Source organism: Euprymna scolopes, chromosome 8, assembly GCF_053919585.1.
Source record: "Euprymna scolopes isolate OS-2025 chromosome 8, ASM5391958v1, whole genome shotgun sequence".
NCBI lineage: Eukaryota > Metazoa > Mollusca > Cephalopoda > Sepiida > Sepiolidae > Euprymna > Euprymna scolopes.
Window position 1 is genome coordinate 118464191 of NC_136489.1, and position 27500 is coordinate 118491690.

At 28.0% G+C, this 27500-nt stretch overlaps 1 long non-coding RNA gene across 1 annotated transcript in view; it reads right to left on the reverse strand.

Moving 5' to 3' along the window:
- The window catches only part of LOC145283740 (uncharacterized), a 200723-nt gene extending 182523 nt beyond the window's left edge, over positions 1 to 18200 (reverse strand). The window contains exon 1 of the long non-coding RNA XR_013868730.1: positions 15594 to 18200. This is a non-coding gene — a long non-coding RNA (uncharacterized LOC145283740). The remainder of the gene's footprint in view (positions 1 to 15593) is intronic.
- Between the last annotated feature and the right edge of the window lie 9300 nt (positions 18201 to 27500).

The following is a 27500-nucleotide window of genomic DNA, read 5'->3' on the forward strand; positions in this document are numbered from 1 at the left end:
TCTGATTTTTATGTCCTACATTAATCAATTATGCAAGTAGCCATACTTAAATGTATTAATCTCGCATTTATTGGCATTGATATTCGAAAAGACATAAAATGTTTTGGCCTTCAGCGTTCACGGAAAAGCTACCAGAAGTACACGTATAGCGGATTACAAACACGTGAACAAAAAACACGTGTAACCGTAACTTATATCTGAATGCGCCTTGAGCAGAATTTGGATGCAAACAAGCGTGACATACCTAGACTGTAAGAACTATAGAAACCAGAGGAAGGGTTCACATCGGAGAGAAAGAAATGACTTAGAAAAAAAAAGACTCTTTGCATACAAAACATTATTTAATAACAAAACATACGAACACAGTAATGCCTCCGTTCATTCTCAAGAGACAATGGATAACCTCTGTAAAAGTAGCTTCGCATGTAATTATGCAGCAAGGGTTGTGCAATCCCAAACTACAGTTCTCCTGCATCGGCATTGCTTGAGTCTAGTGACAAGGAGAAGTGCTAAACGACTGGAAACAATGCCAAGATAAGCGCAGAGCACCTGGAATTCTCAAACACTGACCAGGCTCAACGTTGCTTAACTCCGTTGATCTTACGTGTCAACGTGCATTGTGCCGTATATGAACAGGATGGAACGATAAAATTGTTGCCCTAGAAAAGACGACATGATTCCATTTCCGTTTGATGAAAACCGTTTTTTGTTTTTGTTTTTTTATTGTTGTTTTTTTTCCAGATCATCTACTAGTTGGCTAGTTGTGTACAAATCCCAAGAGCGATAGGAGCCTTCTATCATGTCTAAAAATGACAATGTTCAACGAGCGAGATCGGAGATGCGCCGCTGTATAACTTATGCTTTCTGCCGATCCAAGTTATAACAACAGAACCATTGCCAACACCCTCAAAGTGCAAATCCGGATAACAGGGAAGTGCCTGGTGTGATGAAAACAAATTTTCTGGACACTGTTATGGTCTTTCATCATCCCACCTCACATCTTCGAAGTTTGCTTGAAAGTCAGCATCAAAGTGTACCTGGATGTGCCGAAGAGTATGATTATCTTCTGGTGCAATCAGGTAGCCGCTGGTATACATTTTTTAGTCTTATTCGTCCCTTTAAGCAGATGTTTTGTAATTCTATTGTATGTTTAACCGAATATATTCGCTGTTGAGATTTTGATATTCTTTTTATGGAATTTAGAATATGTTGTGTCTCTAATCCTATGTCTAGTTTGAAGAAACAAAAAATCAAACAAACTTTCAATGCAATAGATATACCATGTATTTTTAAAAATATTAACTTCTATATATTTCTTTATTCATATTGTGAAATAAAGCTGAAATCTTAGTGCATATACAAATAATATTTGGTTTATACTTTTTATTTTGATTTTGCATTATATTGGATTATGAATATATATATATATATATATATATATATATATATATATATATATATATATATATATATATATATATATATATAGTGCTGGCAAAAAAAAAGTCTACACTTGTAATTTTTTCAAAAACTGCAAACTTAATCTAAATTTAATGTAACTGTTTAAACAACCTATACCTCATTTGATTCGCCTTTTATCCCTCTATAATTTTTACCTGTTCATATTTGACTTTTAATTGAAATATTCTAGTGTTTACATCAATTTAAAAAATAACTTCAAACTGAGGAGGCAAAAAGAAAGCTTAAAACCAGCTTAAATTAGCGTCCCTAAATCAGTTTAAAATATCCACCAACAGGCAACAAAGGATCTCTAATCGTAATTGTTGTTGTTCCAGGTTATACAACGTAGCATTTAGTCCATATGCCACGACTTTCTTTTAGTGATCGTCAGGAGCTCATTAATCTCCACTTTCTGGCTTATCCAAGCCAGAAATCGACCACAGTTCGAAATGTGATAAGAAAACGGCACGCAAGACTGTGCAAAAGCACCAAAACACCGGCGGTGTTCATGATGCCCCTAAATCTGGTCGTACTAGAGTTACTTCTAACAGGGAACACAATGCTATCAAGATCCACAGCCTAAGAAACAGATTTTAAACCGCTCCCCAAATCCAACAACAGTGTAATCTTGTTAAAAAGTGCTCTCTTTCTACTGTCAAGAACAGATTAAAGGAATTTCATTTGCGGGAATATGTTGCAAGACGCAAGCCAATCATTTCTGTAAAGAACAGAAAGCGCCATCTGGACTTCGTCAGATGCAATGAAGATCATGACTCTTCATATTGGTCAAAAGTGCCTTTTAGCGACGAAAGCAAGTTCAATAGGCTAGGCAGTGATGGTAGGCAGTACGGCGGTCGGATGAAAGACAAAGAATTTAATCCTAGGTGCTCCGTTTCAACGCTGCAAGGTGGTGGAGTTTCAGTTTGGGTGAGGGGCATTATTAGTACTAATGCTCCAGGGCCTATAGTTCGCTTGCAAGGTCGAATTAATTCGACCAACTACATTAATATGTTGACTGGGCATTTTCTACCCTACTTTGGTTGGAATTTGGATGATAATCCCATCTTCATGCAGGATAATGCTCCTATTCACACAGCTGTCAATGTGAATAGGTTCCTGGAAGAGCATAGTATTCCGTGTGTAGATTGGTCTCCACAATCTCCAGACCTCAATCTTATCGAAAACGTATGGCATTACATCAAGCAACAGCTACACAAGGATAAAATTTCAAATTTGGAAGAACTTTGGACAAAAGTTAGAGAGAAATGGGATGCCTTTTTCCCAGAGTATTGCTGCAGTCTAATTCAAGGAATTCCCAACAGATTGCAGACTGTTAAATTACAGAAGGGCTATGCTACTAAAAATTAACTAGTTCATTGTGTTCCTGTTGTATTTTTTGTTGCATTAATGTCCTAAAGTTACATTTAAGTAACAATTTTCCATTGTGTGGACTTTCTTTTTGCCTCCTCAATTTGAAGTTATTTTTTTTTTTAAATTGACGTGAACACTAGAATATTTCAATTAAAAGTCAAATATAAACCGGTAAAATTATAAAATAATAAAAGGTCAATCAAATGAGGTGTAGTTTGTCTAAACCGTTATATTAAATTAAGCTTAAATCTGCAGTTTTTGAAAAAAATACCAGTGCGGACTTTCTTTTTGCCGCCGGTATATATATATATATATATATATATATATATATATATATATATATATATATACTAGCAGTTCCGCCCGGCTTTGCTCGAGCCTTATGTACTGTTCATAACTTTATTTGCATATGTATATATTAAAAATGTGAATATGTACGGTAATGCCTTTCTATATAATAGGCTTCCTTTTGTACAATAGAGAAAAGTTGGTAGAGACCGCAAACGTCAAATTGTTTTAACTTCGACCCCAAATTTCACCTCTTAACATGTATTTAAATTAAAATGTTTGATCCATGTCCAAGTAATCTACATCTAAAATTTCAAGTGTTTAGACCCAAAATTAGGCGGAGGAGTTTGGTAGAGTTCACAAAGGTCAAGTCTTTCAACTTTGACCTCTTGACAGCCAAATTTGCGCCCAAAAACTGATTAAAAAGATTGCTGTATGTCTGAATACCCTTTATGTAAGATTTCAAATGTTTAGACCCAAAATTGGCTCAATAGTTTGCTAGGAGCCGCAAAGATAAAATCTTTTGAACTTTGACCCCTTGGCAGCTCAAATGTTTAGCAGAAAAATGATTAAAAAGTTTGCCCTATGCTTTATGTAAAATTTCAAATGTTTAGACCAAAAACTGGCTGAGTAATTTGGTAGAGACCGCAGAGGTCAAATTTTTAAAAACTTTGACCCTAATTTTGACCCCTTCGCTTTTATTGTTTTACGCTCCAATCAAATTATAAAGTTAGATCCATATCCAAGTAACCTATATATAAAATTTCAAGTGTTTAGAACCAAAATTGGTTGGAGAGTTTAGTAGAGTCCTTAAAGATCAAATTGTTGAACTTTGTGCCATAAACTGCCAAATTCCTTGCCGAAAACCGACTCAAAAGATGTTTCCCAAACCAAATCTCAATACCTCTTATATCAAATCTCGAGTCTGTAGACCGAAAATTGACAGAGTTATTTGGTAGGGAAGTGTACACAGACAGACAGACAGACAGACAGACAGGCACACACACACATTTTCACTTATATATATATATATATATATATATATATATATATATAATCTAGTATATTAATAACTTAATATATATTATAATCTAATATATATTGTAATCTAATATATATATATTAAAAAGTTAATGCATATATTAACTAGCAGTTCAGCCCGTACTGTTCATAACTTTATGTGCATATGTATTTATATATATTAAAAATTTTGACTCATGTCCAGGTAAGCTACATCTAAAATTTCAAGTGTTTAACCCCAGAATTAGTGGAGGAGTTTGGTAGAGTCTCCAAGGGTCAACTCTTTCAACTGTGACCTCTTGGCAGCCAAATTTTCGCCCAAAAACTGATTAAAAAGCTTACCGCATGTCTGAATACCCGTTACGTATAAATCTTAAATGTTTACACCCAAAATTGGCTGAATAGTTTGCTAGAGACCACAAAGGTAAAATCTTTTGGACTTTTTTCGGCCAAAAAACGATTTAAAACTTTATGCAAAATTTCAAATGTTTAGATAAAAAAATTAGCTGAGTAATTTGGTAGAGACCGCGGAGGTGAAATATTTTTTTTTTTTTACTTTGACTCACTTAACATTTATTGTTTTGGGCTCAAATCAAGTTAAAAAGTCTGATCCATGTCCAATCTAAAATTTCAAGTGTTTAGACCCAAAATTGGCGGAGGAGTTTGGTAGAGTATTCAAAGGTTAAATCCTTGAACCTTGACCCCTTGACAGACAAATTTCTGGTCGAAAACCGATTAAAAAGATTTTCCCAGATCTCAGTACCGCTTACGTAAAATTAAGACAATAAAAATAAAAAATGAGAGTATCATATTGTGTATTTTCATATTTGTTACAATTGTTTCGTGATTATTTGGACAATTTCAAACATTATATCATTCAAAAATATTCCAATACAGCCGCTCTTCAGACGGCGAAATAAACTATACATATATGAACATATTTCTAATGTCTATTTAAGAGAGCAAGCAGTTGAACCTACATCCACCCCACTTTTCTATGTTTTTGTTTAATTATTTTTCGTTAGCCATAGAATTTATAAATCGCCTCATTGTCGTATTTCTACTTTCTAAATTATATTTAAACCAATTTCCTATCTTAATATTACATTAATCCTCTGTGTTTTTATCAAAGCAATTATTTTTCTTCTCCAAATTATTTAATTGATTCATTTTCTAAATATTAAACTACCCCCTCAAATTTTAGTTTATATTTATATGTCCGAACTATATTCTTTTCAATCTACGATAGTTTTGTATCAGTTTTGTTTACATCTACGATCTCATAATTGATTTTGCTCAGCATTTTATTTCTTAAGGGGGAATTGTAATTAAAATGTTAATTTAAAGAATTATTAATTAAATGTTATCTTCATCTCATACATGTTATGTTAGTAATTAAAATTTTAACTTTATTTTTTTAAATTTTTATCATTATATAAGTATTTTATTTTAATTGCTTTTATTTTTCTCTTTAATAACATTCTTAACATTTTAACGTTGTAAGGGAGATAATTCTGTTCATTAAATTTTTATCAATTTAAATTTTAGGCATTCATAGTTTAATACTTTAACTTGAGTATTTATTAATCACTCTCGTATAATTTTAAACTTATGCCCAACGTTAACTTCTTTATGTCAATCTTAGTTTAATTTCTCATTTATTTTTAACTTTATATTTAGATTAAACTTATGTATTTTTAACTTTATATTTAGATCAAACTTATTTATTTTTAACTTTATATTTAGATTAAACTTATGTATTTTTAACTTTATATTTAGATTAAACTTATTTATTTTTAACTTTATATTTAGATCAAACTTATTTATTTTTAACTTTATATTTAGATTAAACTTATTTATTTTTAACTTTATATTTAGATCAACCTTATTTATTTTTAACTTTATATTTAGATTAAACTTATTTATTTTTAACTTTATATTTAGATTAAACTTATGTATTTTTAACTTTATATTTAGATTAAACTTATTTATTTTTAACTTTATATTTAGATTAAACTTATTTATTTTTAACTTTATATTTAGATTAAACTTATTTATTTTTAACTTTATATTTAGATTAAACTTATTTATTTTTAACTTTATATTTAGATTAAACTTATTTATTTTTAACTTTATATTTAGATTAAACTTATTTATTTTTAACTTTATATTTAGATTAAACTTATTTATTTTTAACTTTATATTTAGATTAAACTTATTTATTTTTAACTTTATATTTAGATTAAACTTATGTATTTTTAACTTTATATTTAGATTAAACTTATTTATTTTTAACTTTATATTTAGATTAAACTTATGTATTTTTAACTTTATATTTAGATCAAACTTATTTATTTTTAACTTTATATTTATATTAAACTTATTTATTTTTAACTTTATATTTAGATCAACCTTATTTATTTTTAACTTTATATTTAGATTAAACTTATTTATTTTTAACTTTATATTTAGATTAAACTTATGTATTTTTAACTTTATATTTAGATCAAACTTATTTATTTTTAACTTTATATTTAGATTAAACTTATGTATTTTTAACTTTATATTTAGATTAAACTTATGTATTTTTAACTTTATATTTAGATCAACCTTATTTATTTTTAACTTTATATTTAGATTAAACTTATTTATTTTTAACTTTATATTTAGATTAAACTTATTTATTTTTAACTTTATATTTAGATTAAACTTATTTATTTTTAACTTTATATTTAGATTAAACTTATGTATTCTTAACTTTATATTTAGATTAAACTTATTTATTTTAAACTTTATATTTAGATTAAACTTATTTATTTTTAACTTTATATTTAGATCAACCTTATTTATTTTTAACTTTATATTTAGATTAAACTTATGTATTTTTAACTTTATATTTAGATCAACCTTATTTATTTTTAACTTTATATTTAGATTAAACTTATGTATTTTTAACTTTATATTTAGATCAACCTTATTTATTTTTAACTTTATATTTAGATTAAACTTATTTATTTTTAACTTTATATTTAGATTAAACTTATTTATTTTTAACTTTATATTTAGATTAAACTTATTTATTTTTAACTTTATATTTAGATTAAACTTATGTATTCTTAACTTTATATTTAGATTAAACTTATTTATTTTAAACTTTATATTTAGATTAAACTTATTTATTTTTAACTTTATATTTAGATCAACCTTATTTATTTTTAACTTTATATTTAGATTAAACTTATTTATTTTTAACTTTATATTTAGATTAAACTTATTTATTTTTAACTTTATATTTAGATTAAACTTATGTATTTTTAACTTTATATTTAGATCAAACTTATGTATTTTTAACTTTATATTTATATTAAACTTATTTATTTTTAACTTTATATTTAGATCAACCTTATTTATTTTTAACTTTATATTTAGATTAAACTTATGTATTTTTAACTTTATATTTAGATTAAACTTATGTATTTTTAACTTTATATTTAGATCAACCTTATTTATTTTTAACTTTATATTTAGATTAAACTTATTTATTTTTAACTTTATATTTAGATTAAACTTATTTATTTTTAACTTTATATTTAGATTAAACTTATTTATTTTTAACTTTATATTTAGATTAAACTTATTTATTTTTAACTTTATATTTAGATTAAACTTATGTATTTTTAACTTTATATTTAGATCAAACTTATTTATTTTTAACTTTATATTTAGATTAAACTTATTTATTTTTAACTTTATATTTAGATTAAACTTATGTATTTTTAACTTTATATTTAGATTAAACTTATTTATTTTTAACTTTATATTTAGATTAAACTTATTTATTTTTAACTTTATATTAAGATTAAACTTATTTATTTTTAACTTTATATTTAGATTAAACTTATTTATTTTTAACTTTATATTTAGATTAAACTTATTTATTTTTAACTTTATATTTAGATTAAACTTATTTATTTTTAACTTTATATTTAGATTAAACTTATTTATTTTTAACTTTATATTAAGATTAAACTTATTTATTTTTAACTTTATATTTAGATTAAACTTATTTATTTTTAACTTTATATTTAGATTAAACTTATGTATTTTTAACTTTATATTTAGATCAAACTTATTTTTAACTTTATATTTAGATTAAACTTATTTATTTTTAACTTTATATTTAGATTAAACTTATGTATTTTTAACTTTATATTTAGATTAAACTTATTTATTTTTAACTTTATATTTAGATTAAACTTATTTATTTTTAACTTTATATTTAGATTAAACTTATTTATTTTTAACTTTATATTTAGATTAAACTTATGTATTTTTAACTTTATATTTAGATCAACCTTATTTATTTTTAACTTTATATTTAGATTAAACTTATGTATTTTTAACTTTATATTTAGATTAAACTTATTTATTTTTAACTTTATATTTAGATTAAACTTATTTATTTTTAACTTTATATTTAGATTAAACTTATTTATTTTTAACTTTATATTTAGATTAAACTTATTTATTTTTAACTTTATATTTAGATTAAACTTATTTATTTTTAACTTTATATTTAGATTAAACTTATTTATTTTTAACTTTATATTTAGATTAAACTTATTTATTTTTAACTTTATATGTAGATTAAACTTATGTATTTTTAACTTTATATTTAGATTAAACTTATTTATTTTTAACTTTATATTTAGATTAAACTTATGTATTTTTAACTTTATATTTAGATTAAACTTATGTATTTTTAACTTTATATTTAGATCAACCTTATTTATTTTTAACTTTATATTTAGATTAAACTTATTTATTTTTAACTTTATATTTAGATTAAACTTATTTATTTTTAACTTTATATTTAGATTAAACTTATTTATTTTTAACTTTATATTTAGATTAAACTTATTTATTTTTAACTTTATATTTAGATTAAACTTATTTATTTTTAACTTTATATTTAGATTAAACTTATTTATTTTTAACTTTATATTTAGATTAAACTTATGTATTTTTAACTTTATATTTAGATCAAACTTATTTATTTTTAACTTTATATTTATATTAAACTTATTTATTTTTAACTTTATATTTAGATCAACCTTATTTATTTTTAACTTTATATTTAGATTAAACTTATGTATTTTTAACTTTATATTTAGATTAAACTTATGTATTTTTAACTTTATATTTAGATCAACCTTATTTATTTTTAACTTTATATTTAGATTAAACTTATTTATTTTTAACTTTATATTTAGATTAAACTTATTTATTTTTAACTTTATATTTAGATTAAACTTATTTATTTTTAACTTTATATTTAGATTAAACTTATTTATTTTTAACTTTATATTTAGATTAAACTTATGTATTTTTAACTTTATATTTAGATCAAACTTATTTATTTTTAACTTTATATTTAGATTAAACTTATTTATTTTTAACTTTATATTTAGATTAAACTTATGTATTTTTAACTTTATATTTAGATTAAACTTATTTATTTTTAACTTTATATTTAGATTAAACTTATTTATTTTTAACTTTATATTTAGATTAAACTTATTTATTTTTAACTTTATATTTAGATTAAACTTATTTATTTTTAACTTTATATTTAGATTAAACTTATTTATTTCTAACTTTATATTTAGATTAAACTTATTTATTTTTAACTTTATATTTAGATTAAACTTATTTATTTTTAACTTTATATTTAGATTAAACTTATTTATTTTTAACTTTATATTTAGATTAAACTTATTTATTTTTAACTTTATATTTAGATTAAACTTATTTATTTTTAACTTTATATTTAGATGAAACTTATTTATTTTTAACTTTATATTTAGATCAAACTTATTTATTTTTAACTTTATATTTAGATTAAACTTATGTATTTTTAACTTTATATTTAGATCAACCTTTTTTATTTTTAACTTTATATTTAGATTAAACTTATTTATTTTTAACTTTATATTTAGATTAAACTTATTTATTTTTAACTTTATATTTAGATTAAACTTATTTATTTTTAACTTTATATTTAGATCAACCTTATTTATTTTTAACTTTATATTTAGATCAACCTTATTTATTTTTAACTTTATATTTAGATTAAACTTATTTATTTTTAACTTTATATTTAGATTAAACTTATTTATTTTTAACTTTATATTTAGATTAAACTTATTTATTTTTAACTTTATATTTAGATTAAACTTATTTATTTTTAACTTTATATTTAGATTAAACTTATTTATTTTTAACTTTATATTTAGATTAAACTTATTTATTTTTAACTTTATATTTAGATCAAACTTATTTATTTTTAACTTTATATTTAGATTAAACTTATGTATTTTTAACTTTATATTTAGATCAACCTTTTTTATTTTTAACTTTATATTCAGATTAAACTTATTTATTTTTAACTTTATATTTAGATTAAACTTATTTATTTTTAACTTTATATTTAGATTAAACTTATTTATTTTTAACTTTATATTTAGATTAAACTTATTTATTTTTAACTTTATATTTAGATCAACCTTATTTATTTTTAACTTTATATTTAGATTAAACTTATTTATTTTTAACTTTATATTTAGATTAAACTTATTTATTTTTAACTTTATATTTAGATCAACCTTATTTATTTTTAACTTTATATTTAGATTAAACTTATTTATTTTTAACTTTATATTTAGATCAACCTTATTTATTTTTAACTTTATATTTAGATTAAACTAATTTATTTTTAACTTTATATTTAGATTAAACTTATTTATTTTTAACTTTATATTTAGATTAAACTTATTTATTTTTAACTTTATATTTAGATTAAACTTATGTATTTTTAACTTTATATTTAGATTAAACTTATTTATTTTTAACTTTATATTTAGATTAAACTTATGTATTTTTAACTTTATATTTAGATCAACCTTATTTATTTTTAACTTTATATTTAGATTAAACTTATTTATTTTTAACTTTATATTTAGATTAAACTTATTTATTTTTAACTTTATATTTAGATTAAACTTATTTATTTTTAACTTTATATTTAGATTAAACTTATGTATTTTTAACTTTATATTTAGATTAAACTTATGTATTTTTAACTTTATATTTAGATTAAACTTATGTATTTTTAACTTTATATTTAGATTAAACTTATTTATTTTTAACTTTATATTTAGATCAACCTTTTTTATTTTTAACTTTATATTTAGATTAAACTTATTTATTTTTAACTTTATATTTAGATTAAACTTATTCGACTCCATCTTAGCCTGGCTCAATATCTTGCAATTATTTAATATTAGATTTATTTTCATTCTTGCACTAATTAAACAAAAAAAAACATAGAAGAGTTAGATGGAGGTAGGTTCAACTGTTTGATGGGATGAACAAGAAAGACGAATTTTCTCAATGGTGTGAATATATTATGGATATAATCGATACGGAATTATATAAGCCACCGGTTGAGGGTATGAAAAATATAAAAAATGAACCCTGAAATGTCTGTGTAGTTTTGTATGAAAATAAACGATTCGACAATAATAAATTTATCTAAAATATTACTTAATCCAATAGTCATACAATCATTACCAAATTAACTTCAAATAAAGGAACAGCATTCAATAGTTAAGCTAGTGACAAACCATACGAAATTAGGTTTTTAATTATAAAGCAACAGCAGAGAAAATAAATAAATTAATTAATTAAATAATAAATAAATAAATAAAATAACGAATAAATAAAATAATAAATAAATAAAATAATAAATAAATAAAATAATAAATAAATAAAATAATAAATAAATAAAATAATAGATAATAATAGTATATGGTTGCACTATTTTTTAAGTGTCATTAGGTTCTTTCTTTCTCTTTTCTTACTTACTTTCTTTGTTTTTCATTCTTCTTCGTCTTCTTCTACATATAATAATAATAATAATAACAATAATAATAACAACAACAATAATAATGATAATAACAATAATAATAATAATAATAATAATAACAATAATGCTAATAATAATAACAATAATAATAACAACAATAATAATGATAATAACAATAATAATAATAACAATAACAATAATAATAATGACAACAAAAACAATAATAATAATAACAACAATAATAATAACAATACTACTACTACTACTACTAATAATAATAATAATAATAATAATAATAATAATAAATATTCCTAATGTGAATGTAAAACGTCTCCATTTCATAACAATGACATAGGACATATAATTTCAGGAAATTTAAAGGTAGTAAAAAATTCTTAATTTAGAAAACTCCTAAAATTTAGTAAAAGTCCAAACAAGGTGGTGAAAAAATATTTAAAAAGTTAAATAAAGCATTTATCGGTATCCTGATGCTTTTAGATCATATCAGATTAACTAAAGTAGATTAATAGAAAATATCCAGAACCATATGAGTAATGTATATATATATATATATATATATATATATATATATATATATATATATATATATATATATATATATATATATATACTAGCAAAAGTACCCGCCGTTGACTGGGTTCTAAAACAGCCCACAGAAAATGGACTCTGATTTATGAAAGCATGATAGGTTTTGAAAATGGAAGGGTTGTAAATTTGGGTTGAATTTGGGGGTATCAAAACCAAAGCAAAATATGATGAAAGTAAAAATAAAATAGATAAACCCCATAATTTATTATACCATACCTGCCCACACTTGAAACACTTACTACAATATTCTGAGGATGATTTTATTATACCATATTTCTTCAAACTGAAACCTAATTATCAAAGTATACTTACGCAGATAGATATGAAAAGTCTTTATTAAAGTTTGTTCCTATTTCCATTCTATGGAGGCCAGGCGCGAACGCAGACCACACAATTTTATTATACCATCCCTATTTAAGTTAAAACATACTTATCAAAGTATTATTATGTACATCTATATCAAAAACACTTGTAAACGTTTTTTTTTTTTTTAATTTTAAATTTTATATTTCCATACTTTGTGGACCAGGCGCGAACGCAGACCCCACAATTTTAATGGACCACCATTCTGCCAGATCAAACATACCCATTCCTGTGTCTCGATACATCTTTTATCATTATATCTCATCAGTTTTTTAAAACAGTCAACCATATAGGAGCCTATTCGTGACCAGACACACACGCACACACACACACACACACACACACATTCAGCTTTATATTATAGATATGTGTGTGTGTGTGTGTGTGTGTGTGTGTGTGTGTGTGTGTGAACAATACATATGAGATGATGTGTAAAAAAAGGTAAATATTTATATTTTTTTATTTTATACATAGTTTTATATATATTTTACATATTTTACTAACTAATAATTATAGAGATGGTACGAGGAAAAATAGAATGTAAATATATAAAAATAATATTATTAGCAAAGAAGGGGTGCTAAATATTAGAATGGATTCAACCAAACATATATAAAAACAGTAGTTTGTAAATAGGCACATAAATTTGTGGAGAAAGGGACGGAGAACACAGGAAAGAATTTTTTTTAAATGACATGAATTGGTTAACCTAAATTTATCTGGATGAAAAAAAAAACTAGAGCCAGTATTAAAAATAATTTTGTTTATGTGTTTTAAAGGAGGTGGTGTTTGATCAGCACTACTGGGGAGCCATGATTTAATATATTGTCTTGTTTTCAAATCCCCGAAATAGTGTTTCATGGTTAACAACTGATGATCCCTTTAAGAACATTGGTACTATTGTTTGTTGATATAAGTAAAACTATTCAGCAATACGGGAGATTAATTGATTTACTGACAAAATAATGTTCCAACGAAGGACAATTTTTAATAGTTTTAAAGAGACTTCCAAGGTTATATATATATATATATATATATATATATATATATATATATATATATATATATATATATATATATATATATATATATATATGTATATATATATGTATATATATATATGTATATATATATATATATATATAATTATTCGTTTATATTTACAGATATTAGTATTTTATGGTTACGCAATCATCAGTGTAGGATGAAAATTTCTGCCGGTCTGCAGATTCGAACTAAACCATGAAGCCACCTTTTGAGCACGATGAATTAAAATATGTCCATACATATTCAGATTTAATATATATTGTTGTGGCTTTTAAGGACAGCAATATTCAAGGCAAAACACTTGTATAATTGACAAAAGTATGTTAACAGAAGTATTTTAACAAAAGTATTTTCACAAAAGTATGTTCACAAAAGTATTTTCACAAAAGCATGTTAACAAAAGCATGTTAACAAAAGCATGTTAACAAAAGCATGTTAACAAAAGCATGTTAACAAAAGCATGTTAACAAACTGTTCACAAAAGCATGTTAACAAAAGCATGTTCACAAAAGTATGTTAACAAAAGTATGTTCACAAAAGTATGTTCACAAAAGTATGTTCACAAAAGCATGTTAACAAACTGTTAACAAAAGTATGTTAACAAAAGTATGTTAACAAAAGTATGTTAACAAAGGCATGTTAACAAAGGCATGTTAACAAAAGCATGTTCACAAAAGCATGTTAACAAACTGTTAACAAAAGCATGTTAACAAAGGCATGTTCACAAAGGCATGTTAACAAAAGCATGTTAACAAAATAACAAGTATGCGTTCGTTTCTGTAGTCATAACTGTCATCAATAAAAAATGGAGAAATGAACATCGTTCCTGTTATCATACTTGGACTTCTAACCTTTAATGTGTTAGGTTTGAATAGTCGTTACGTGTATGTGTCTCTTCATAATAAACGTGTATCGCCATGTAACAGCGAGTGATTTTTTTTTTTGTGGATATGTTTATGACGCACTTGGCACTTGTGTTTTCTTAAAGGACAAAAACGTGCTTAGTGCCAATCACCGAAAGACTAGCATGCAGATGGTGTTTTTTTGGGGGGGGTGGGGGGTTCGAAACTTTGGGTCTATCATTTGAGTTGATGTGTGACGTTCGTTAAGGTAGTTTGGGTTGTTGCTGGACAAACATTGTGTTTTTTTTTTTAAGTTTAACAACCTGTAACACTCAGTTGTCAGATCCTGGACGGTTACATTTGTATCTGTTTCGAGCTTTAACGAGTCAGGAACGTATTTCTGAATCGTTTGGTGACTGTAGACCTGCTATAAAAATTAGGCATTTAAATTGGTACTCAGTTAGTGTCTGGAGGTAAAATCTCTCGCACTCGTGATTCAGACGTCCGGCATAAGTGACAAAATCGTCGGACTGGTTTTTTGCAAGTTTAAAACAGTTATATTTAATGTTGAATGGGGACTGCTGTTCCCCAAAAATGTTAAGATAGTGATAGTCTCAGTAAAGCTCAAATCAGAAGGTTGTTTGGGTAAAATAAAAGTTACGAACCTTTCGTTTCCCTTTGTACCGAACTTCCATATTAGTAGGTATTTCTTTCACTCGTCGTCCTTGCTAGGAAATTCATGGTAAAATGTGCCCTTCCATCGTGTAAATCATGGGTTGAATGTGCAACCACTGTCGGTGTCATAGGAAAGTTTTGTAATAATGTTTGAAAGCTCGACACTAGATGAATTCCCGGTGTCTTCAAACTGAAATTGTTAATTTCGTTATTAGATTATTGTTCCTGGGCCAGAATTTGTTTGAGAAATTCTGCGGAGATGGACATGTTTTTTTTTTTGTTTTATTTTTTGAAAAGTGTTTTTGTTTATTTTTATTTCCAAACCCTCGTCGCCAGTGTTATATCGTGGGATGCGTTAGGATCAATATAACATAAAATATTTTATCGCAGGGTGTTCAGCCTTCACGTGGGTATTTTTGCAGCACATGATGAAAGAAAATGGCTCATGGGATAATTATGAACAAATAAGAAAATCACTCGCTGTTACATGGCGATACACCTTTAGTATGAACACGAACACACACACACACACACACACACACACACACACACACACACACGTAACGACAATTCAAACATAATACATGAAAGATTATAAGTATGATAAAAAGGAACGAACCGGAATGATGCTCAATTCTTCATTTTGAAAGTCACTGTTTTCACTCCACTCTCTACTTCCGGTCGTATTGTATTATCCTATCCTTTAATGTTCAATTCAGTGTACTATTTCAGATTAATCACAATGTTGAATCCATAGGGTAGATAATGTAGTATATATTCTGTTTTCATGAAAACATCTTTCTATGAATTTTCTTCTTGGAATAGTGTAACATGTGTCCGTTCGCTATGATATCATCCTCTTAAGCATTACCCCTTCCATTTGGAGGTAGTATGTATTCTATAGTCATGATACCATCTTCCAAGGTTGGGCAGTTCAGTATCTGTTCTGTTGTTATGAAACCACCCTATAAGGCATTATATTCTGCTTTTAAGCTAGTATAGTATCTGTTCTGTTCTCATGGGACAATTGTCTCATACATTATCTCCTCCTTCGGTGGTAGTTTAGTATTTGTTCTGTGGTCATGAAATTACCTATACACACGCGCGAGTACACACACACACACACACACACACACACACACATATATATATATATATATATATATATATATATATATATATATATATATATATCAGTGAAAATGTCTGTGTGTGTATTTCACTACCAAATAACTCTGGCAATTTTCGGTCTAGAGACTCAAGATTTGACATAAGGAGTATTGAGATTTACGAAAATCTTTATCATCGGTAATCGGACAGAAATATGGCTGTCAAGGGCTCAAAGTTCAATGATTTCTCCTTTGAAAACTCTACCAAACGCCTCCGCCAAATGTTTTAACTTGATTTGAGCCCAAAAAATAAATGTTAAGGGATCAAAATTAGGGTCAAAGTAAAAAACAAAATTGACCTCTACAATCTCTACCAAATTATTCAGCTAATTTCTGGTCTAAACATTTGAAATTTTACATAAAGTGTATTCAGAGATAAGGCAGGCTTTTTAATCGGTTTGGATTGAAAATTTGAGCTGTCAAGGGGTACAAGGTCAAAAGATTTTACCTTTGCGGTGTCTAGCAAACTACTCAGCCAATTTTGGATCTAAACATTTGAAATTTATACATGACGGATATTCAGACATGCAGCAAGCATTTTAATCAGGTTTTCGGCGATAGTTTGGCTGCCAAAAAGTCAAAGTTGAAAGACTTGACCTTTGTAGATTCTATCAATCTATATTTTGGGCCTAAACACTTGAAATTTTACATGTAGGTAATTTGATATGGGTAAAACTTTGTACTTTGATGTAAGACCAAAATACTAAATGTTAAGGGGTCAAAATTAGGGTTAAAGTTTAAAAAAATACTTCTGCAGTCTCTACCAAATTACTCAGAAAATTTTTGGTCCAAGCATTTGAAATCTTACATAAAGTGTGGTCACATGTAGGGCAAGTTATGAACAGTACATAAGGCCCGAGCAAAGCCGGGCTGAACTGGTAGTGTATATATATATATATATATATATATATATATATATATATATATATATATAGGCGCTTCTACACTATTGGGACGAGATTTTGTAGTTGATAAATTGAGTTTTCAGATAAAAAAACAATGGTTTCAACTGACTTTTTTGTCCATTCTAGTAACTTCCAAATTATGCAGTCGGAATTACCTGAATATTAATGAATTACTAAAAACAAACAACTTTAATCGTGTTAGCAGGTTTAAAATTGTCGCCATTTTGTTTAAATCAAAACAGAAAAGTACCTCCCTTTTGAACTCTCTTGTGTCTTGCAATTGTTTTCATCAAATTCTATTTTTTATTTTCTTTAATAAATAATTTGCTACCTTATCGATTTTCGTAATTTTTTTTTTTTTTTTATATAATTATCTTAAAATTACGAGGAATACGTAGATACCATTGTTTTCATGTGGAATTCTGTATTACGATTTTCGAAAATATCGTCCTAAACATCATTCTTTTTATTACCTTAACGTCATAAAGAATCTATTATTGATCCATTCAACTTCTTGTAGTGATGGCGTAGCAGTGTCAGAAATTTCGTGAAAATAGTGAATAATTCCACCCCATCTTTCCAAGCTTATAACTCCTCGAAAAATGTAATTCAAGCCCTAATTTTTTTTTTCAATTAAAGGAGTAAGGACCAAGGTTTTATTTTAAAAAAAAACAAAACAAAACAATGTGTTTTTTTTTTTTTAAAAAAGGTTTTAAACTTCGGACTTTACAGGTAAATTTCTAAAAAACTGATTTTTTTTTTTGTTTTAAATTTGAATATATTATTTATTGACCTTTTCTCTTCAATTTGTGATATATAAACCTATTAAACATAAATTAATTATTTACTTTTTAATAGACATTTCAAAATGAGAGGCGTAAATTATTCGACCCCCTATCTTTCTAAGCTTATAACTCCTCGAAAAATGTAATTCAAGCCCTAATTTTTTTTTCAATTAAAGGAGCAAGGACCAAGGTTTCATTTAAAAAAAAAAAAAAGACAAAAAGAAAAAATGTGTTCTTATAAAATAAGGTTTTAAACTTCGGACTTTACAGGTAAATTTCTAAAAAACTGATTTTTTTTTTTGTTTTAAATTTGAATATATTATTTATTGACCTTTTCTCTTCAATTTGTGATATATAAACCTATTAAACATAAATTAATTATTTACTTTTTAATAGACATTTCAAAATGGGGGGGGCGTGAAAATGGGGGGGGGGCGTGAAAATGGGGGGCGTGAATTTAAAAAAAACGTTTGTCTAAAATATTATATTCGGTTTATTGGAAAGAACATAAAATTTCACATTGACCCTGAAAATATCGTAAAAATAGAATCAATAGAAAAATTTTGATAGATTTTTAAAATTTAAAAATTTAAAAATATTGAGTTTAAAAATTGAAAAATATTGAGTTCGGAAAATTCATTACTGTTTTAAAAAAAAAATAAAAATATTTTTATTACTTTTAAAACAACTGTAATAGTTTATTTTGGAAGTATAATCCATAAAGAAAATAAATAACCCACTTTTAACAGAGAAATTACGAGATTTTTATATTGTATTCGCAGTTTCGTGTTAGGGGTGTCAAAAATTCCTACAAAAATTCTGATACTGCTAGTGATGGCGTCATCCCTTTTTGACAGTTTATGGTTGTTTCTTTCAAACCTTCCAATTCTGTTTAAATGGATGACGTCATTTCTTTTAAACGTTGTCCAGTGTGCATGGAGACAAACAAGATCCACTGGGCCTCATATATATATATATATATATATATATATATATATATATATATATAATGTGCGTGTGTGTGTGTGTGTGTGTGTGTTTACTTGCACTAAATAATCTGCAAACTTGACGAGAAAAGGCGAAAAAAATACTTTTTTCTTTTTTTTTTTTTTTTTTTTTTTGCTGTTGACTGACGCAACTTTTTATACATTGTAGCCGCCATTAAACCCCCTTCCTCTGTAAGAGAAGAAGCCGTGGGGTGGAAAAAGTTTCTTCTCGCAAAGAAATTTTTAAGTTCTGTTTCTTTGTTTTCTTTGATGTTGTTATTTTGTTTTTTGCTTTTTTTTTTTTTTTTTTTTTTTTTTACTCCGCAACGGCAAACGAACCATCGCGGCCTTTCGCTGTTGTTGTTATTGTTGTTTGTTCTTGATGGTAATTATAATTTATGCCTTCTACTATGTCATGGCATATCTCTCTATCTCTCTCTCTCTCTCTCTCTCTCTCTCTCTCTCTCTCTCTCGCCATATATATTTATATATATATTCTTATTCATCAACATATCTTATACTCCTCTCACTCACCACCTCTCTCTCTCTCTCCGTCTCTCCGTCTCTCTCTGCCTCTCTCTACTCTTTCTTTCACACGCACACCCTTTATTCTGAGTAAAACCATTGGTTAATTTCTCGGTGGAGGTTGGCCTTTACGTCTTTTTTCTGTCAAGCCTCGTTTTCAACACTCATTTTTTATTTGTGTCCACAAACTTCTATAAGTGGCTCTGTCCGTCCTTAATTTTATCGCTCGATGTCTTCAAAATGGATCCGTTTTGTGTTTGTTTTTTTGTCGGTTTTCTTTTGATATAATGATAATCTTTGATTATTTTTAGTCCACTGACTTAGTCGGATTCGGACCTTAGAAATCACTCTCGTTCGTTCGTCCGTTCGTCAGTTCGTCCATTTGTTCGTTCGTTTCCAAAATTCTCAATAACTACTCGTTACATTTTCTGAAATTTTGTATAAAGGTACAACTCCCCAGGGGTAACATTCTTAGATTTTTTATAAAAAATTCTGGTTGCGTCCCCATGAAGTCAAAAGGAGTCAAAATAGCCAAAGATAGCACTGTTCGGGGCATAGAATCTTTTCCGAGCATTAGATTTTGCTGAAAATTACCCAAAGGTAAGACCACATGGATATACATCTGGAAACGTAATATTTGACCCTCGGAAACTTCTGGTTGCGTCCCCAGGAGATGAAAGGGGGTCAACATGGCCTAAAATAGCACTTTCTACGACACAGAATCTTTTCGACCATTAGATTTTGCTGAAAATTACCCAAAAGCAAGACCATATGGATATATATCTGGAAACGTAATATTTGATCCTGGGAAAATTCTGGGGCTTGAACCCCAGGGTGTTTTAGGGGTGATAAACACGCCTTTTGGGGCTAATTTTTATTTTCTCCTAAAATTAATTTAAATAGAGGTTCTAAATGGTACCGAATTTTAAAAAAAATTAAGGTATCGTTTGTTATGAAACTGTGTTATTGTGCTGTTTTAGCCCGATTTTTTTACGTCAAGTCAGGGGTTTAAATAGTCAAAATAGGTAACAGTTCTACGACTGATTTCGGCTAACAGTACAAGAGAAGTAACTCTTGTAGACTCGATTTTACAAATATTGATTATATATTCGTAGATTGAACTTTAATACATGCAATTGGTTTAAAGTATAATGTTACAAACTAGTAAGCTGGCAACTCATTTTCAAGTGCCTTTTACACATGCAGAACCAACCTTTATCTAATTATATCCTTGTTGGAAACCAAGTAAATAAGAACATGTCAATTCAGATTTCTTTTACAATTCGAATTGACATGTTCTTATTCCAATTCATGCTTCTTACTTGTGAATGTTAGGCTGAGGAGTTTAAATAATAAACCCTCAGCTAGCGTTCATAGACAGTCATGAAGATTTCGTCAGTGATAAGAACCTTTAGATTTTTGTACTTTTTACGTACATCATTTAGAGTTTTTTTTAGAAAGAGTCTTTCTTGATCTGCCCTAAAAAATAGAAAGATGAAAAGCCGTGTGAAGTGTGGTGCCGTTTATTTTACTGGCTGCAATACCAGTGGAAGCTGCAACAAAAACAGCTGGATGTTCCATATCCTTAGGAGAAAGTGTTCGCTTGAAGTAATCAGCTATAAGGTTAACCACATGACTCTTTCCAGTCACACCGCAAAAACCTGACAAAGGCATCAGTCGGGGGACCGTATAATTTTTGGCTTGTTTGTTGCTGTTTTTTGTTTTTGTTTATTTGTTTTTTGTTTTTTTGTTTTTTGCTTGTTTGGGGAGGTATTTTGTTTCTTTGTTTGATTTTTTATTGTGTTTTTTTTTTTTCAAAAATTAATTATTACTTTTCGTTTTAGAACTTAAATACACAAATTTTCACACATTAAGATTATCGATTCGCTTAATGTGGAATACTTTTATCTGATTTAGCCTCAGGATCATAATTTAGCTGAATAAAAAGGTGGTGCCCTTGATGCTGCCCTCTTGTTCTGAAAAGCAATGAGTAACTCCTGAATAAGTATTTCGAAGACGTAGTTGAAGTGAATGTTATTGCATCTCGACTTTTGATTGGTTCAAGTCAGCAGTTTCTTTCAAAGAATCAATCATAGCGCAAGAAATATTCAGCTTCGAATTCTCGCGCATACTATAAAAATCTAAACACACAGTTATATTTTTCTTTTCTTTCTTTCTTTTTTTCTTTTTTTTTTGCTTTCAGGCACAAGACAGATGCGTACGTACAATCGAACCTAGCCCCATTTGGGGTAGAGGCCTCATCGGCATACAGAATATTACCACGAGATACATTCACGAACTACTGAGTGGTCAGTGAAGCACACACACGCCGCTCAACGAATGCACATATACATAAGTTCATAGACACAAACATCCTCTCACTAACAAAACAGAAGCACGCTATTTGCACACACACATAAAAACACATGGCACCAGCCGAAATGAACATACATACACTCTCTCACGGAAAAAAAAAACAGACTAATATACATATTACTTCGGTTCTTTTGATTCGTTTCTTTCAACCATCTTAGATGTCCTTATCGACACGTTTTCGAGGGTTTTCTATCAGTTGATCTATATAGGTGTGTTAAGATCTTCAAATTGGGAGTGGGAGGCATAATAGATTCCAAAGTATGGATTGATGTCGCAAAAGAGATTAACTGTGATTCATTGTATAAGTGGTATATACCAATATAAATAGTGGATATCCAAGTTAAGAAAATTACATTGGGACGTTAAATCGACGTTGTCTTAAAATGTTTTTTTTTTAACTACATTTAACGCGTTCAACATATTGCTCTGTAACTCTATAATATTCTTTAAAGACTATATATAACGTTTCCACAACATTGCTTGTAATCTATATTGACGTTTTTTAAATACATGTAACGTGTCCATTACATTGTTTCGTAAGACTATATTAACATTTTACAGACTACATGTAAGGTGTCAACAACAATAATTTGAAACTCTATGATAATATTTTAAAGACTCTTTAAAGTAACGTGTATGCAACATTGCAGCGTGACTCTATATTAATTTTTTTTTTTTAATAAGTTACATGTATCGTGTCCACAAGAGTGCTTCGTACTTTTATAGGAACAATTTAAAGACTTCATGTAATCTGTTCACATGGGAAAACTCTCCCAAGAACACATAGACAAAGAAGGATCCTTGGACTGGCTCAAGAAAGGAGCTCTCCACCACGATTAGGAAAGGGTTATAATGACTGGTCAAGGTCAAGGATTGATGACCAATGCATTAAAAAAATGGCAAGTCTCAGCGAGGACAACAAATGCAGATTCTGCCACACAGAATTGGAAAGTGTGACTCATCTGGTATCAAGTTGCAATGTTCTTTTGGGGGATGGTTACTACACAGCAAGACATGATAGAGTATGTAAGAACCTCCACTGGCCCATCTGTAAAAAAATAAATATCCAGTGGCATATATATATATAGGTATATACTACCGGGTTCCTACTTCCCCAACTGTACTGACATGCGGAAGTTCAAGTGCAACGTGAACTGACATTTTGCTGCCCAACTCCGCACATAGTACCCCTGTAGCTTATGTCCCTGATAGTAGTCCCCTTCAAAGTGGCAATGTGCCTTGTTTGGGGTGAAAATGTAATTTTAAAAAATTGGATTACATTGGGTTTTGTCTAGATGAATTTTTAAAATTATATTAATCTAGTTTCTCGTGTTATTATTTTCTTTTGGACAAATAAAAGTACAATCTCGGTCATTTTAGACCATTTATCTGGGGGGGGGGGTTATTGTCATTTTTTGTCATTGCCATTACTTTATTGCCTGTGTCTCCTTTCTTAGTTATAAGTAGGGCTACGACATCCGAATATTCTTTTCATTGTTTTGACTCTCGAGTATAAATCTGACACAGTTGGACACAGTTACTCAACCGAGAACCACATCACTCTACATAAAAGCATATAAGATATCGACGGATACACACTCGAGAGTCAAAAACAATGAAAAGATGCGTCGTTGTCCTAGCCCTACTTATCACCAACAGCTCTGACGTCAGCAGATGAACAAGACTTATTGGACGGGTTTTATTATTGTGCAACAACCAGCAAAAGAAACTTTTAAAATATGAAACAGCCTCTGATTTCTCTGGTGAAGGCGTTTATCGCCGAAAACATTAAGGTTATATATATATATATATATATATATATATATATATATATATATATATATATATATATATATATATATATATATATATTATATTATATCTGTAGTCATCGACATACAGTCCTGTTTCGTTGTATCAGTGCCGCTAGACTAGCATCTCTCCCAAAGAACCGTCGCGTGACAGTCTCCCACTCGACCATGGAAGCGACGCCCGTAAATAACTCGTCGGAATGTCTATTTAAATAGACACCCGCCACCACTTTTATAGTGCTCAAATCGCCTGTTTGTAAACAAACGAACAACGAGCTTCGCATTTTTCAGCTAATTAAGTAGCAGGTGAGATTATTTACGACAGTGCTCTACCTAAAGAGGGGGACTTAAAATATATTTGTAGTCATATATATATATATATATATATATATATATATATAAATTACCACCGTCATATGTCTACATGTAGAGTGTAAGTAACCGAGGTGTTTTGTTTATTTGTTTAGGCGTGACTTATCACTAAGGCTATGACAACAGAATATTCTTTTCATTGTTTTGACTCTCGAGTATATATCCGACACAGTTGGACACAGTTACTCAACCAAGAATCACATCACTCTATATAAAAGCATATAAGACATCAACGGATACACACTCGAGGGTCAAAAACAATGAAAAGAATACTCTGTTGTCATAGTCCTAGCTATAAGCGATCATCACCCACAAAAGTAACAAAATTGTCTGAAAACATGGTTAAGTGTGATCGAGAGATAACTCACGGGAAACCGGATATCGCAGCTCTGAACAAAAATCGCAATGAATGCCAAATTACTCACGTGGCTTGCTTAAACGACATCAACTTAGCAGGCAAGAACAATGAGAAAATAGGGAACTATCAGAAATTATTATTATTATTATTGACAATATATTATTATTATTGACCAATATATCTATCTATCCATCCATCTATCTATCTATCTATCTATCTATCTATTAGATAAAAGGAACTTTGTGTGCCTGTGTGTCTCTGAGTTCATTCCCTATGGACTCGAAAACAGCTAGGTTGATTTTTATGAAATTTCACAGAAAGGTATTTTATGTGTCTGGGGGGAGTGTTTAGATAGGTCTTGTGTCGGAATGTATTCGATAAGTATCGATAATCGATAATCAAAATAATCTGATGAAAGAAGGAGCAGGCGATTTTGACCAAAGTTAACACCTTACACAGCCTAACATCGCAATTGCATTTGAGAAGTTTTATTATCACACAAGCCGAAAGGCCAGACATATAAAATCAACAGTACGTTCTTTGCTATGATAGAGGCGCGTTCGAAATTAATGTTTCTGTTTAAAGCAACATTTCACAATGACGCTTGAGGTTTTCATTTTAGACTTAAATTCAAGACATTATCATCGCACAACCAGTAATGTCAGGCATATAAAATCAACAGTAAATTCTTTGATATGACAGGGACACGTTCGAAATGAACGTTTCTGTTTAGAGCACAATTGAAGCATGGTACTTGACTTTTGCATTTTAAACTTAAAAAATATATACGATATAAAAATAATTTGATAAAATCAACAGAAGGTTCTCTACAGTGCAATGTAGGTTACAATGTATTGTGAAGTTAGTCACTGTGAGAAGCATGTGAGCTCCCTCCTGGAGCATCGCGAGGGGTCTCTAATTAGAGTAGACAATCAATCAGTTTACTTGATGAAATGGGTTATTTCATTGATTTGGATGAGAATATGGGAGTATGAAATATTCGTTGATCATCATTCAATCCCGGGCAACGTCGGGTCACCCTGCTATTAATTACTATTATTCTTATACTATTGATTATTTTTAAAGTGTTTTTTTTTCATTATTGATTTTATGTTCACCATGTAACAACAACTATGTTAAATGTCATTCTTGTTGATAATTTTCGATAGCTTATTATTTTTAAGGAAATCAATGTATTTTAGTATCATGTGCTAATGAATAATAAAAATGTGATTGATATTAAAGATTGGCAATTATTTCTTTATTACCATGTTTCTTCTTAGACCCAAATCATATTTAATCGCAGTTAATTAAAACCTTATAAAATATTTGCTTTTGTTATTATCGCGACCATCTTGGTTTATGAGGTGCCTGCAATCAGTTTCCAGACATTTTATACAGGCATTTAAAATTGTCGCAGACTCTTAAAAATTCAGTATGTTATTGCTATAAATCTTATGAGATGACCGACCAATTTTTATGATTTCAGGTTCAAATGAACAGCTACAGCAGGAATTGGAATACACCCTACTAAAGCTTGATTGTCACAGCTGGTGAATTTCAAAAATGCAATTTGGATGTGAGGACACTTTAGAAGAAAGATATGTAATACAATTGTGTTTTAAACTTGAAATAATGCCAAAGAAACGTATGGAATGTTTCAGACTGCTTCTCTGCCATCTTGGATGTGTCGAGCATCAGTTGTTTTTTTTTTTTTTTTTTTTTTTTTTTTTTTTGAGTGGCAGAAGAGATTCAAGAAAGGCAGGGAATCTGTAGGGGATGATGAGAGATGTAGGAGGAGTAAGAAAGTCAGAACACCAGAGTTGATTGGCCAAATAAAGAATTTCATGGACAAGGACCGTCGCGTGTCTATAGAGACAATAAGTGCACAGTGTGATACCAGTGTTAAAACTGTATACACAATTATTCGTGAGGAACTGAAGATGCGGAAGATATGTGCGAATGCACCAGTCCATAACTTCATATTTGTAACAGACTATTTGATTAATATGGGCACTAAGACAGTTCCTCACCCTCCCTATAATCCTGACCTTGCTCCCTGTGACTTTTGGTTATTCCCTAAGCTCAAAGAAAACCTTAGAGGCTGTTGTTATGAAACAATTGAGGAGATGAAATAGGCTGTGACGAGGACCATCGACACGATCACGCAAGAGGACTTCCTTTAGGCCTTTCCAAAAGTTGTTGGAACGGCACAATAAGTGCATTGCAGCCGGAGAGGATTACTTCGAAGCGGACTAGAGTTTCATGTACCTACTGTCAATGAAAGTGCCCATACGAAAAAAAAAAAGTCTGGAAACTTATTGAAGGCATCTAATAACTAAAAGCTTTCATAGTACAATTTCACCGCTGATTTTGATTAAACTGGAGGAGGGCCACTTTCTCAATCAAGATCCCTGGGCCTTGAAATAGACTTCCAAGAGATTCAAATAAAAGCGGTAATAACGCAACAATTCAATATGAATCTGGACAGGTGCTCGGCTACTTTATTCGCTTCTTTGTGAATTTCTACCATACTTTCATTACATAGTAATTAAATCCTACTTGTTTCATTTTTTGCCATATAAATTGAATTGAATTGAACTAGCACCG